This window comes from Callorhinchus milii, unplaced genomic scaffold (genome assembly GCF_018977255.1).
Source record: "Callorhinchus milii isolate IMCB2004 unplaced genomic scaffold, IMCB_Cmil_1.0 Scaffold1, whole genome shotgun sequence".
NCBI classification, from domain to species: Eukaryota; Metazoa; Chordata; class Chondrichthyes; order Chimaeriformes; family Callorhinchidae; genus Callorhinchus; species Callorhinchus milii.
The window spans coordinates 130,343,850-130,360,576 of NW_024704742.1; the positions used below are offsets into that span (position 1 = coordinate 130,343,850).

General features: G+C 42.3%; 1 protein-coding gene and 1 non-coding gene across 2 annotated transcripts in view; both read right to left on the reverse strand.

The window, feature by feature from the left end:
• Positions 1-16,727, reverse strand: part of pdzd2 (PDZ domain containing 2) — a 129,169-nt gene that overhangs the window by 87,427 nt on the left and 25,015 nt on the right. The gene's annotated exons all lie outside the window — the stretch shown is intronic.
• On the reverse strand, positions 3,855-3,926 carry trnaa-agc. The gene has a single exon. It is a non-coding gene; the product is annotated as a tRNA-Ala (tRNA).

Here is a 16,727-nt window from a genome sequence, read left to right on the forward strand (position 1 = left end):
CGGGTGGAATTTCTCTCCGACACTTCCAATACGTTAACATTGCTGAAAGTTGTCAGAGAATCCTGGGGCTTGTGTTTCCAGGGGGCAGCAGCTGGGAATTGGGAATGTGTGACAAAAATAGCATTTCCCACAAACTTGGAAGTATCTTGGGCTTTCACACACAGATGCAGAGAGTCCCAATATGAGAGCGGCAACCTGCATTTAGGGTCCTTTGGAGGGCCATTTGATTTTAAATTACACAGAGAGAAAAGACATAAATCCCTCTGTTGATTCCTTAGACTTTGTTTAGCTTTGAACTGCTCCATTCCTTTCTGTATATCAATCAACATGGTTTCAAAAGGCACTCTGGAACATTCTCCAAAATAATTGGTTATAGTGTATTTTAAAAACACACTGTTCAGGATGTCAGCCTGCCTCACTTATTAGCCCTCTCGACTTTCAGTGGGTTTAAACCCCACATTGTGACTCTGAGCTCAACAACAACACTTGCAATAACTTTATGTAGCGCCACTCATGTAGGCTAGTGTCCCAGAGCACTTATCGGCTTTGGTGACAAGCAATGTTGGGAAGCACTGTATTGTCAGTGCTGACGTCTTTCGGATGAGATGTTAAAAGAAAATCTTGTCTACCTGTACAGGGAGATGTTAAAGATTGTGTGGCACTATTCAAAAAAGAGAAGAAAGATTTTTCTGGTATCCTGGCCAGCAATCTCCCAAATAAAATGTTTGTGGAGCACTGTGTCAGAGACACCCAGCCGACCCAAAAATATTGTGGAACACTGCAGTAAGCAAATTGGCTGCTGCATTCACCCACAAAAATACAAATACTTTACAGTAAATCCTACAAACCACTTTGAGTCATCCTCCCATGAAAGACCCGATATCAAATGTAAGGATTATTATTATAATAGATAGTCAAAATGCCATAACACTTGAGAAAAAACTGTTTAAAAGTGCAACAGAACAAGTGCTGGCCTTTGCCACAGCTTGATGCTCCATTCAGTTACAATAACTAGTCAGATAGTCACGAAGAGCAGAGGGCATTGAACTACTCTTAGCCACACTCTTTAAAGCTTGTCAAACCAAACTCTGAGCCATGAATGGACCAGATCCATTCATTGGCACAGGTACAATAGAAAAAAAAAACGCAGCCACTCGCAATGATTATTATGATAAAAAGGGGCCCACAATAATCATATTTCTTTTTCAACACACCAGTGCCCTTTTGCTCGCTCTCCCATTGTGACCTGCAAATATTTATGCACCGCTTTCTTTCCCCCCCATTATGTAGCGCAGGATATGAATAGGAGCATTTACAAACATGCTTCACAATATTGAATGAAGGTTTTGAAAAAAATGCTTTTGATATCATTTGCCAAAATCCACATCGCAGACTTCGTCCCACATCCACAAATTATGACGCATATTGTTTTAGTTGATTCTGCAAATGAGTTTGAAGCAGAATCTAGAATGGCTTTTAAAAAGATATATATATATATTTGCAGATGAAAAGACTTAGGCATGGAAGTAAACAGATATCTCTTCCAGAGATTCAGGAAAGATAAAATGATTTGAAGAACATCCTTCTATGCTGAAAAATTCTACGGGGGTAAAATGTGCAATATTCCTCAAATTTTCCTTAAATTAGATCCACAATAAGCTGTGTTTAGTATGTTTGGGCAGCATTTCACACCGTGCCAGTGTCGTTCTGGCTCAGTTGGTAACACCTCAACTATTCTGTTTCTGCAGGTTGCTGGGACACTGTAATTGTATTACATTGACTAAGCTACAAGAACAATGTTCTTCACAGAAATTTTCAGCACAGAAGAAACCATTTGGCCCATTGTATTCCTTTTGATGTATAACAATAATACGATAATAATCCTTGCATTTGATAAAGCGCCTTTTTACTTCTTTGAGACGTCTCAAAGTTTTCACAGAATATTCAAATTTAAGTGAATTGATTGTATATTTTATGGGCTAAAAGCAAGAGCCAATTGCGCACAGACAGCAGCGTCCCATAAACAGTTGTAGATTGAGTGACCAAATTTATTTATTACTTTTTTTAAGGGATTATTACCCCCGGAAAAGTGATCCGCCAATCGACTAACAACTAAGTTTCTATCTTGCTGCTAGGTAAACAGAGGCATGTGGAGTAAGGAAACCTGTCCAACGTTTCGCCCTGCCAGGAATTAATCACAGGTCCTCTCGCTAGTGTTATAACCACTGAGTTACTCCACAGTATGTGGCCCGAGTAACTTTATATAACTTGCAGCAACAGACATTCCTCTTACTTTGGGACTAGTTGTGTTGTTCTGCATCAACAGTGACTGCGGCTAAAGCAAAGCCATTGTATAACATAACCACTGGCAGCCATTCAATGAGTAGCTGATCAATAGATTATCCAAAACCAACAGATTTCTTTCATTGCTTAGAAAAAACACTGGAACGCATAATCCTACAAGTTGCACAGCCTTAGAGGATGTTTATCTGAAGACTTATATGTATATCTTGGTCTGAAGCCTACAATTCAGAAAAAAANGTACTGTAAAGAATTTCCGGCTATAAAAAAAATTTCAGGCAGAACGGCAGCTGTAGAAGCAGAAAGTACAGAAAAATAAATTGAATTTAGGTCCCACTGAGGGATTCAAAGGCTCACTTACAGGTAATTGCGGGAAGACTAAAACGATTTAACATTGTCCAATACTGAGATATTGGCAGCCATGTTTGCCTACAAAATGCAGTCATTGGACCTCACAGTAGTGTATATCCCGTGAAGCACACTGAGACACCCACCCAATGTGAATGGCACTATATCAAATTTAAGGATTAAATAGGGAGGAGTGGGAGTCATTGGAGATTCTGGTTTCTATTCATTTTTTAAAATTCTTTGGTTGTAGAAGTTCTTCAAGAGTTTGGTAAGCAGATGTACCACCTATGATGGTATTGAACCCCATAGATCTGAATTGGTGGTAAAGGAACAGACTACAGTTGGGTTCAGTGCCCTGGCTAGCAATGTTCTTGATCACTGTGGTGATCCCCCCCCACGCCAGAAAGCATGTGTCGGTATTGGTGCCAGATGTACGTACATGTGGCTTCGATGGCTGACAAACACTCATGAAACTTGAAGTCCACTCACACATGAAACAGGTGACTTGGGGAAGGTATTGAAGAGCTTTGATTGCTTACATATGTACCTTACCGAACTATGTGGTTTTACAACAACAACAACTTGCACATATATAATGCCCTTCACGCAGGGTAGGGTTTCAGAGCGCTTAACAGTGGCGGAGTCTGACTCCGAGCTGTGGGGGGGATCACGGTCGAAGAGGAAGAGGAAGGTTTTCAGGTGGGACTTGAAAAAGGCGAGAGAGAGGGCAAGGCAGAGGGAATTGAAGGAGAGTGTTCCAGAGCTTTGGGGCATGGTGGCTGAAAGCGCGACCTCTGATGTTGGAGCAGAGGGTGTGAGGGACGAGCAGGAGGCCGGTGCCAGTCGAGTGGAAGCACCAGGTGATGGATTGGGGAATGAGGAGGTTGGAAAGGTAGGGAGATGCCAGAAAGTGAATGGATTTGAACACGAGTGTGAGGATCTTAAAGTCGATCCGTTCGGTGATGGGGAGCCAGTGGAGTCTGGCCAGAACTGGTGAGATGTGGGTACCGAGTTTGGTGAAACACAGCAGCCAATTGCGCACAGTAGTGTCCCACAAACAGACGTAGATTGAGTGACCAAATTATTATTATTTTTTAAAGGAATTATTACCCCAGAAAAGCGATCTGTCAATCGACTAACAACCAGGTTCCTATTTACTGCTAGGTAAACAGAGGCGTGTGGAGTAAGGAAACTTGCCCAACATTTCACCCTGCCAGGAATCGAACCCAGGTCTCTCGCTTGCTAGACGAGGGCTCTAACCACTGAGCTACAGGACTCCACGAGAGTCAAAAATAACTCTGAACAGGGCTCGTCGAAGTTCGGATTTGCATTTCGTATTTAGCAGCTCGATGTACCTGGTTAACCCCATACTTATAAACAGTGAGAAAGCATGGGGCATGGACTGCAGTTTAATTATAACAATAATCCTTGCATTTGATATAGCTCCTTATCATATCGTTGAGACGTCTCAAAGCGCTTCACAGAATATACTGTAAAGTGAATTCACTGTATATTTTGTGGCCAATTATCCACAAAAAACAGCTGTGGATTGAGTGACCAAATTATTATTATTTTATTCACTGATTTTTTTTGAAGGGATTATTACACCCAGAAATTGATCCACTAATCGACTAACAACCAGGTTCCTTCTTACTGCTAGGTAATCAGGAGTGTGGAGTAAGGAAACTTGCGTAAGGTTTCGCCCTGCCCTGGAATCGAACCCAAGTCCTCTCGCTTGTGAGGCGAGTGCTCTAAACTCTACGCTTCAGGACTCCCATGGAGTCAACTGAGGTAGAAAATTAACGGAAATTCAGAACAGGTGGTAATGTACTGAAGAATGTGCAGGAGCGTAAACTGGTGTGCATGTTTATGTGACTGTGAGATTGTCATTTGATTGTTGCAACAGGCCAAGAAGATGAACAGGAACTCTAAAACCCTAGTAATACAGACATCTAGTGGTTGTCTGTAATGGCTCTGTTCGGTTCTCGTTCGCGCTGTCAAGTGCAGTGTTCAGTTTGGTGGGTTCAGGCTGGTTAGGATTTCTATTTTCTATTTTTTTTAAAAGTAAATCCTTCTGTTGTCCTGTGAACAATCCCTGTAACTGGATCCGTCATTTGCAGGAACCACAATGCAGAGTTACACGCGTTGGATTAACACTAATTGGTGATGATTAGCAAGAAAGTGTTCAGGGCTGCAAACATGGGTCCACAGGGAACGGCTCCAAATATCCTCCCAGCTACGTGAGATTTCACAGGCTTTTCAATCTACTCAAGTGAGAAGGTGACAGGGACATCCCATCACAAAGCAATGGTACTCCAGGGAGGATGAGGCTGCCAAGTCTGCTGTCAATTGTTTCTGTACTGCAGCGTGGGAAGAAATGGCACTGTGAGCAGCTCAGTCTTGTGTCACATACCATGCTGCAAGTCTTCAGCCTATTTCTGGACACAGCAAGATACGGTAAATCAATTATGTTGCTTGTATCTTAGGAGATTGTCTCCTGCTGCAGATCTGTCTCTGGAAGCAAATTCTCATGAAAAAAATCAGGCGCCATATTTATGAAATTCCTTTTTCGGAGGCTTCCTTGTTGCCTTCGCGCAGAATAGAGCTGACCTGATAATGAAAAGGTTTGGGGATCGGACCTAGTCTCACCTGATGACCCTTCGCAGATTTGCCATCGGAGGTCAGGCCATCAGTCTTCCTGCCCCCATCGTTTGGAACTCCATGCCACAGTCTCTTCGCCTCATCCCAGTGATTCCTGGTAATATCCTCGTAAATCTGCACTCGTGCCAATGCTACAATATCCTTCTTGTGGCACAAAATAATCAGTTTTATTTTTGCGCTCTCCACTACTCAAATAACAGAACGAGGGAAAAAGTCATCTCCAGCAGCATATTCAGGGGCATTCCCAGCCTCCCACTACTGATCAATCGGCGATTGCACAAAATAAACATCCTGCGATGTTTCCCACGCTCAAGGGGGTCCAGAGTGACATCACATACATGTGCATAAATGTCATTTCACCGTTACAATAGCGATAATCGTTGCATTTAATTAGCTCCTTATCACATCTTCAATGCGTCTCAAAGTGCTTCACAGGATATACTGTAAAGTGACCTGACTGAATATTTTGCACACAGCAGTATCCCAACAGTCATGGATTGAGTGACTAAATTTTTATGTTTTGGGGAGGGATTATCACCTGCAGCGAAGCGATCTGCAAATCGACTAACAACCAGATTCCTGCTCACTGCTAGGTAAACAGAGGCAATGTGGAGTAAGCAAACTTGCCTAATGTTTCACCCCGTGAGAACTCTAAGCAATATACCACAGGATTCCACAAATGTGGAGGCAACATGAAAGCAGTAGAAGTTCAAACCACAGTGTTGCCTCCAGTTGGACGCTCTATTTCTCGTACCCAGAAGCGCAATATAAAACAACACAGGAAAACGTCAAAGCAGCAATTACTCATCCTTCTCATTCATTTACAAAGATCATTGAATCATGTCTCAAAACCTGTCAATGTAGATTCCCTCTTCACCGATTCTTTGACAGACTCACAGGCAAAACATCTCAAAATCTGAAGTTTATTACAGTGCCTGTGTGCTCCAATAGCTTTTGGGAAATTTCTCTACTGGACGATGATGAACTAGACAGCACTGTCCTTCCTGTAGGAGATAGTTGCACACAACAATGCGACATTTCCACAATTACAGTGACACAAAGTGACATTCAACCAAGGGTACAAGTTGTGTTTCTTGTGCGAGTGTGTGGTTCTCGGTTTAATCTGCTTCTAGTGACAGACTTGCCTCTCTCTGTGACAAAGTCTAAACACTGACACAAAAAGCAGTCCATCAAACACTAAGCAAGGTATTAAAATAGAAAAAAACTGTACTTTATAGCATTTAAAATCACATTGAAACACCTTCAAAGCCCTTCATAGATTTTATTGTATTGACACGGGGAAAGAATTCCCTCAGTCACTCAGATACATAATAATTCTTGCATTTGTTATAGTACCTTACTATGTTGCTGAAATGTCTCAAAGCGCTTCATAGGATTTACTTTAGAATCTAGTGATTATACAGTATTTGTGAGCGAATGCGGCAGTTAATTTGCATGCAATAATGTCCCCCAAAACACCATCCGCTCTGGTACCGTACCTGTATTATCTGCATACAATAGTTCATAATTATATTATAGGATAATCCTTGCATTTAAGTAATCCTTACAGTTGACACATTATCTTCATGTTGGGGAGATATCTCAAAGTGCTGCACAGGATTTATGGTGAGTTTGCATATTTTGTACGAACAGAATGGAGAAGTTGACATAAGGTGCAGCAAACATACACTGCAAGCTGTCCACACTGCAGTAGGTGAATAGGACACATTCCCTTTACCTTCTCACAAATCTATCATTTCTGTGAAAAGTCATTCTGCAAACGTGGAGAGGTCATCAAGGGATGCAGCCAGCAAGGTGTATATTGCCAACTCTTTCGCTCAAAAATATACAGTCAATCCACTATACAATATATTCTGTGAAGGGCCTTGAGATGTCTCAATGACGTGATAAGGCGCTATATCAAGTGCAAGAATTATTATTATTATTATTATTAACTCTGCTTCTTTCAAAGTTCATTAATTTTCATTGTACACTACGCCTGCCATTCTTTTGAAGGAGTTTTAGTTGAATACATCTACTTAGACTCAAGCAAAGGCTCTCAATTGCAATAGACAAACACTTCCCACTACCAGTCAATCCTGCATTCTCTACCTCTGTTGCCGATGAGGATAGAGAGTCCTTTACCTCATTGGAGCACAACACACAGCGGGGTTGGCATTCTAAGAGCATTAGCTGAATGGCTCCTTACACACACCTGCATTGTGAAACAGTCGCACAATGACACTGGCTCTGCTCTCTACATGCTGAGGCCACAATGGCCTCATCATAAACAGGCAGCACTGAAAGAATTACACACTGACTATGATGACAAACCTGAAGCTGAACAAAGACTAGGCTTCTCAGTACGAGAAACTCAGATGACTATGGAGCTCTTTGAACATTGTAGCCCTGAAATTTGTCTTGAAATTTTAAGATTGTGTGGAATTTTTGAAAAATCTTAAACTCAGTCTCAATTTGGAAGCACTGTGAAGAACCCCAGACAACCGGCTTCCAAACTTAGACTGAATTTTGGAAGTTTCCCAAATTTTGCACAATCGTGACTTTTTTAAAAGAAGACAAAACTGTCTTTGAGACGTCCTCCTAACATTAAAGGCGCTTTGTAAATTCGTAGGTGGTCAATGCTGTATTCTTACAGGTCAAGCTGAATTTTGGGTCTTGTAATTTGAATCCATGTCTATTTGCTCTTGATTTATTGAACATGAAACCATACTATTAGGATTTATCCACGTACAGCGTGGAGTCCTGTAGTGTAATAGGTAGCATGCTCACCTTGCAAGCGAGAGGATCCGGATTCAATTCCCGGACGGAGAGAAATCTTAGGCAAGTTACCTTAGTCCATACCCTTCTGTTTACCAGCAGTAAGTAGGAACCCGGTTGTTAGTCGATTGGCGGATTGCTTTGGGGGGGGTAATAATCCCTTAAAAAAAAAATTTGATCACTCAATCCACGACTATTTCTGGGACACTGCTGTGCACAATTGGCAGCCATGTTCTCCCACAAAATATACAACAGTCAATTCACTTTACAGTATATTCTGTGAAGCACTTTGAGATATCTCGACGACGTGATGAGGTGCTATATCAAATACAAGAATTATTATTATTATTTTTGAATTTTAAAGGCTTCGATCAGATTTGTACCTGCAGACATGCATATGTCCAAGAATAACTGTGCATTTGAAATAGACTTGAACAACATTCAGCTATTAGCTCATTCAGCAATGATGTCTGTTGGAGATGCTGAGATAAATACTGCAGATATTATGCAGACTGAATTGCTTTCAACATTCTTCCAATTCGAGGGACTAGGGCCAAATTTGAACAGTGCCCAAATCCATAAATATGTTACAGGATGAGTAATTCATGTCACTTTGTAAATATATGAAGAGCCCAAGGACTGCACAATATATATACACAATAACTCATTTAGACATGCTCTAGAAATACAATCTGAGCTAAGATTTATTGCCCATTGACGAGACCTCACTCAGGGAATTAACCAGCCCAGAGGAATGTAATGTGAGATTTGTTTCTGTCTGAACAGTTTACCTTACCTCCTCATTCACAAAAATCATCGTAATAATCATTGCATTTGATAGAGCACCTGATCACATCGAAACCTCAAAGGGTCTTTTTTCTATTTAAAGTGCAGCAACTGCGCATTCGTAGATGAACGCAACAACTAATTTGTGCACCGCAATGCCCTAAAACAGCGGTAAAATGAATGACCAATTTTATCTGGAGCATTATTGGCCAAGGTACCAGGAGAAACTCCCTTCTCTTTTCAATTAGTGCCATAGGATCTTTAACATCCACCTGAACAGGCAGACAAGATATTGGTTTAATATCCCATTGAAGGACAGAATCTGACAAGGTAGTGCTCCTGCTGCATTCCATTAGAGGGTCAGCCTAGACTACATACATGTAGTGGTGGATGGAAACAGGGAGGGAGAATGGTATAGAAAACAGGGATTTAATGTTGGATCTGGCAGGGAAACAAGGAGGCCAGGTTTCAAACAGACTTCTAAAGCACTCTCCTCACCGATTTCCTACTATTTTACAATGGGATTTTCCTATTATAAAGCATTAACCAAAGGATTGCTATTTCTAAATATCACGTGGATAAATGTTTTCCTGACTGGGTTTCGGACAAAACCACAGGAGCGATGCGAGGTGCCAGAGCAGCCAAAGCACTTTTGGAAACACTGAGTTTCCTTCAGGGCAAAATTTCACGCAGTTAATACTAATCATATGGTATCATCACAGCTGGGTTTCAGTGGGTACTCCAGCAAATTGTAACAGGTCAGTTCAGACAATGGGACAGGAATGTTCTGAACCATGTGGTTAAGATGTTCCCAATGCTCCAACCACTTTTGTATTTCACAACCATCTCCTAAACCTCACCCAGGCAGCAGCAAAGTTTCTCAAAGAAATGCTGCGACACAACTCAAGAGGTTCTAATCAATTCCAACTTCTACCCCTTCCTCACAAGAGATGCCTAATTCTCCAGCAGACGCCACACCCATCAGCAGTAGCCTGCTGTTACCCCACTGAAATAGCCCGTAAGTATCCGGCACCCTAACATAACCAATGGAGGGGTCGGGTGAGGAGAAAGGTCGGGTGAGGGTGGGGACATCAAAGCCAACTCCAATCCCGTTCTCACCCAAAACCCAAACACTTTCTAGTCCACTGTTCAGGTGGACGTTAAAGATCCCGTGACACTATTCGAAAAGAGAAGGGAGTTTATCCTGGTGTCCTGGCCAACAATCCCCCCAAATAAAATTGATCACTCAATCCGTGGCTGTTTGTGGGACACTGCTGTGTGCAATTGGCTGCCGTGTTTCGCCCACAAAATACAGTAAATCTACTTTTCAGGGTATCCTGTGAAGCGTTTTGAGGCATCTTGATGATGGGATAAGGTGCTACATCAAATGCAAGAATTATTATTATTATTATTGTTATTATTATTATTATTATAGCTGTGGTGCCTGAATAGTGACTGGAGGCCCAGGAGGCAAACCAGGGCAGGAGGATATTGCAATGTTAGAGTGGGGGAAGACCAGGAGGGTTTTGAAGGTCAGGATGAGGAACTTAAATTCAAAGAACTCACCTCCGTGGCTCACTCTCACAGACCTCGCTTTTCAAAGCGAACAGCTCATGTTTGGCCTCAGAGACCGATCGACATAAAATGAAAGCAAAGTCGGCAACAAACCCACATTACCAATGTTTCTATTTAAATAACTAACTATCTGCTGCTGCCAGCTTTGTGTCCCCACTTGCTAACCACAACAGCGATGTTTACACATGGGCTGGGCTGAGACACTAGCCCACACTGGGGGATTATACTGGGGTGAACCATAATTGTCTGCTTTTAACTGAAACCATTTCTTAAGCTTTGTTTATACTCCAGGCAATAATGGCGTCCAATTGGTATGATCATAGGAACATAAAATAGGATATCCAGGCCAAGAGGAGACTATTCTCATCAATAAAACAGCTCTGTATTATTTCCCAATGTAATATCCAGGTTCTTTTTCAGTAGAACTTGTTGTCTCTATATAATCCCGGCAGGCAGATTGTTCCAAACATGTATCACTCCTAAAAGTAACAACAAAGTTATGGATAGTCGCAATACATTTTAAAAGTAATTAGCATCACAGTTCATTGCTGAAGCCCTGGTACAGTTTCCGGATTTAATTTGAAACATAATTTTCCTGGGTTTAACCTCGTAGTGCCATTTAATGCCTTATGCACTTCAGTGAGATGCCCCTCAACCTCCTTTTCTCTAGGCTTTGCAGTATGTGGAGTCTTGCAGCTCAGTGGTTAGAGCACTCGCCTCGCAAGCGAGAGACCTGGGTTCAATTCCCGGCAGGGCGAAATGTTGGGCAAGTTTCCTTACTCCACGCGTTTCTGTTTAGCTAGCAGTAATTAACCTTTCACATCGGGAGGACGTCCCAAGGCGCTGGACAGTGTACAGCATTTCAGACCCGAGCTGGGGTCAGAGGGGAGAAGGGAGGGGAGGGGAAGGGGGGTGACCAATGGCATGGTCGAAGAGGAGAGTTTGGAGGCAGGACTTGAAGGAGGTTAAGGAGGGGGCGAGGCGGAGTGATTGGGCGATGGAGTTCCAGAGGTTAGGGGCAGAGTGGATGAAGGCTCTCCCGCCAATGGTGGGGTGAGTGGGTCGATAACTCAGTCATGCGAGCGTTTTGACTTGCAGTCTTATTTCATTAACATAGTAACTCAGGGGGAAAATCAGCCATAGTTTCTTAGCCCATATTGTGAGTTAATTAACCCAAGAAATGGATAACGGAATATCCACAAATTTCTTTTGGTTGTGTAATTGGCATCACAGTTCATGCCGCGTTCGCTCACAAATATACAGTCAATTCACTTTACAGTGTGTTCTGTGAAGCGCTTTGGGACGTCCTCCCGACGTGAAAAGCGCTATATCAAATGCAAGGATTATTATTATTATTATTATTACTGGAGACGTGCCGGTACAATCAGCGATTGTCCTTACCCATGTCTATACAATCAGCCGGATGCTTGACCACGGAAAACTCCCCACAAGAAACCAACTATATACTCTAGTTAGTTTCCCTAGATAGGCCTTTGGAACCTGATTGCAATTCCATATAAAGAGGAATTTTAACTCAGAAGTTCCCATATGACAAGATGAGCAAGATTGCCTCAGGTGAAGAAGGCCCTTTGACCCAGTTGACCTCATCCTCCCAGAATACTTACTCTACTGCCATCCCATCGCAGCAACAGCTGCGTTTTTCTCCCAAATAAGTCCAGCTATTTGGCCTCAAACACACTTCTTCACAACATGTTCTTGTCTTTAGTTACCCTTTGACAAGGACAACAACAACAAAATTACATTTGTATAGCGCCTTTGAAGTCATGTCTCTGAGCCTGGGAGCACTGCACTGAATACAGCCAAGTCTTCAGGAAGGAACTGTGATACAAAAGAAAGGAATTTACATTTATTCTTTGTGCTAATTAACACAGAGAACAGGTTAAGAAGTTACCCCCAAGCGAGAAGACCCGGGTTTGATTCCCAGGCAGGGTGAAACCTTAAGCAAGTTTCCTTACTCCACGCATCAATGTTTACCTAGCAGTAAGTAAGAACCCAGATATTTGGTGGATTGCTTTCCGGGGGTAATAATCCACCAAAAAATAAATTAATTAATTAATTAATGAAAATAATTTGGTCACTCAATCCACCACTGTTTGTGGGACACTGCTGCCGCGTTTTACCCACAAAAGACAGTCAATTCGCGTCTCAACAATGTGATAAGGCTCTGTATCAAATTAAAGGGTTATTATTATTATTATAATTTCCAAGAAGGCTGCTTCACGGCAGGCAGGAATGCATCCACTGGGTACTTACAGCCACCATAGCAACATGTGGCAGCTGTTGATGTAATGGTGTGCTGTGCTCAGGGCTGCAGTGAGAATGAGCAGATTGAGTAGCGCTGAGTGAGTGAGCCACAGGCTCCTCCGTGTCAACAGTGAAGAGCAGTCAACAGGAAATGCCCGTGTTGGTGGGAGCGAGAGAGGGAGGGCTTGAGAAGACTGTCAAAGCTCACTGGAGCAGGAACTCAATCACAGCAAGCAGATAAACAGCCCTGAGCTTTGCAATTCCTTATGGTCATAGCCTTAAGAGTGTTGTCTTTTTTTTAAATTAGCCTTAATTAAGGATATTGAAAAATTCTTAAATCCATTCTTAATTTGGAAGCTGCTTTTCTGCAAGTCCTGTTTTGAAAATGGCTTCCTGAATTTAAGAACATTCCACGGCTCTGCTCAATCTCAAACTTTAAGACGAAATGGTCGTTAAAAACAATTAATAAAGCAATGCTTGTATTTTGATATCATGCCTTTCACTTCAGGAAGACATCTCAAAGCGCTTTACAGTATTTACTATTCCATTTATGTATATGTTGCAGGTAAATGCAGTAGCTAATTTGCAAACAGCAATGGTCCCACAAACAGTCATGAAGTGAATGACTCATTCTAACTAGAAATTGTTGGCCTAGACACGGGGAGAAACTCTCTTCTCTTTTCTCAAAGTAGTGAGATCTTTAAGCGCTCTCAGATGCTACCCTGAGTGAGGGAGCAATATAAATGCTAGTTGTTGTTGTTTAACATCCACCTGACAAGCAGTCGGAACCTCGCTTTAACCTCTAATCTGAAGGATGGCTCAATCGACAATAGTACAAATGCCCAACACTGCACTGGAGCGTGAGTAGAGGCTTCAGAAATAACACAAATGATAGCTTATCCTATTAGTGCTGAGAAGGGAGTTGAGAGCTATGGAGAAAACCTTGTCCATCATAGTTTGCAGCTTTCTATCTGTCAGTCAGGAGACGCAGCATCACAAAACCAATGCCAACACTCCTAAACTGCACGCAAAATAACAGCTCCATGGGACTGCCTTTATTTAGCTTTGTGACTAAGCTAGAAAATTAATGAGAGCAGACTGGGAGGGAAAACCCATCCATGAATAGGAGTTGTTCTTCACAGCACTCACTGAGGTTTGGATATTTGTTGTACAAATGAAGCTCCAGCTATTCCCAGTACTATGGGCCGCAGCTCACACACAATTGGGAGTCCTGTAGGTATTGGTAAGAGCACTCGCCTCGTAAGCGAGAGGACCTGGATTCAATTCCCGGGCAGGGTGAAACATTAGGCAAGTTTCATTACACCACACACTTCTGTTTGACTAGCATTAAGTTGGCACCCGGTTGTTAGCTGATTGGCGGATTGCTTTTCTGGAGGAAATATTCCCTTTTTGAAAAAAATGTGATCACTCAATCCACGACTATTTGTGGGACACTGCTTTGCACAATTGGCTGTCACATTTCGTCCACAAAATATACAGTCAATTCTCTTTACAGTATATTCTGTGAAGTGCTTTGAGATGTCTTGAAGTCGTGATAAGGAGCTATATCAAATGCAAGGTTTATTATTATTTTTATAGGGCCGAGTAGTGGGATTGAATCAACACCTTGCTCTGAGAGCTGGTGCAGATTGGGACTAAATGGATTGCTCGTCGGAGATGCAGCACAGATAAGATAAGACAAACACTCTCCTCCTATGCATTAAGATTCTATGTATCTATGGTATCTATGGCTCAAGAGCTGTGTCAAAAACTAGAAATGCTTCTTTCTTTAAAGCACGGTTAGTGAGCGTGTCTGCACGAAATGTTACAACCGGCTCGGAGAACAGAGCTGCAATGCAATGCTCCATCTGATATGGATTCTGAGGCTTTGATCCTGAATTGCAAACATTGATTTGTTAAGATTGAAGTTTGCTGTCAACTGACTGCTTGCTTCACTGCAGCCACAGGACGATTCACATTTCCCAATACTCAACCATCCAAACTCTTCCTGCACACTCATTCAACTTTGCCCTTGCAACGATTTTAGGCAGGTGTTGATCCTCAGTCCATCCAACCTACCCGTCCAATATCCCACAAGATTCCTTCAAAGTATGAATCTCTACATGTTATAAAGTGAGAGTAGGGATTTGACCCACTCAACTCCAGCTAATCTTGAAAGCCAAACTAGTGAGTAGAGTGGTCCATGCTGGACAAGTAGCGGATGTTTGCTAGATGCTTTCAATGGAAAACTATGCAGTTTTAGCCTGTTGAAACTCCAGCAGTACCCCAACAACCATTCTGGAGACACAAAACTTGGTTCTTGCTACCCTTCATATGATATTCTCCAGAGTTAGGAAAGCGGGAAGAGAGTGCATTCCCCATGCGTGTACAGCCAATACATGTAAAACTCTCTAGGATTCTCTGATGGGTTTCTGCACGTGTCAGAACCTGCTGACCAAAATAAATGAGTCTAAAAACCTTAAGTTCTGTCTTTTAGTTGACAGGATTTGGTCTCTCAGTCTATAGTCCTCTTTACACCCAATACTGATCCAACACTCACTGCACCAGCTGGAGTTATGCATCTTTTTACATCAAAACTAACCTCTGTCAGCAGATACTGGGGCCAATTTTTGAAGCCTTTTACTACCTGAATATTTCATGATCTTAAGAATGCAACTGCATCATTGCAGAGATATTGTACTTTGGTGAACCTTTGCTGAGACAGAGAAGTCAAGAAGAGGTCACTGCACTTGCAAAGGTACTAGTAAGGCTCGTACTCGAACGGTGGTGAACTGGGAAACTTTTGATCACGGTTTCAAAGTGGAACGACTTGGATATAAACCTACAATGGGCTTCATTATAAATGCGCTTGGTTCCCAATAGGTAAGCACGAGAGCCGGTTTCAAGGAGTACTTTGGCCGGTTCTCGCACCAAAAGAAATAACTGCCAACTTCCGGATCACTGCCAGCGTGAGTTCCTATTTGCTATTGTGTGCAAAACAGAAAGTGATGGTGGCGGTGACCCGAAGACCTGGAAGTTGAACTTTAAGCATGGTCATGTAAAATGACCGCCTTCCAGGATATCAGACTGATGTCACTTCCTGTTTGCTGTGCATACGACAACCGGGAAGTGACACCAGCAGCAACCTAATTACGTGGAAATCGGCCATTTTAGCGTGAAAAGCCAGCCGGAACGCCGGAAACACGTAGGCTGGCTGCACAAATGCACAATGAATGGGTTGCTCAGTGCAACTGAATCTCCACTATAATGAAGTACATTATAACAGGGCTGCACCGTATAATAATATTTAAACAAATAATACTTACATTTTGATTATTGTGCCCATAATGTTGAAAAGTCAAGAAATTGCCTGACAGAGAATTACTGTCAATTGTAGTGATTGTGTATATGTAGGGAAATCAAACAGCTGAGTTCTAAATCGTCCTCCAGAAGTTTAAATCCAGACTTTCACATCTGGCAGTGGAATGGAACATTCCTGCGCTGTGCTAGTTATTGACAAAAAATGTACAAAACTCAAGACTCCTGCACTTCAAATGCTCTGAGCTTGAAGACAGTATACATGGGGCTTATCTCACACACATACACACACATAAACCACTATCTAATGACACGCTGCTGCTAGTGGCAAAGATAACTCAAGAATCTGGTTATGATCCAAGCACCGCAGATATCAAGATTCTTTCCCAATCGTGTCTGAGATCTCTTTTTGTTTAACTAATCTTTACAACAACAACTTGGGATTTATATAGTGCCCCTCACACAGAGTAGTGTCCCAGAGAGCTTGACAGTCCTGGAGCTTGACCCCGACCTGAAGATGAGGAAGGAAGAGAGGGATTTAGGGAGAGAGTTCCAGAGTTTCAGGGCGTAGTAGCTGAAGGGCGTGGGAGACCAGCAGGAAGCCGGATTCAGTCGAGATTGGGCAACGGGTTGTGATTTGGGGAGTAAGTAGGTCAGAATGGTAGGGAGATACCAGGGTATGAAAAGCTTTAAAA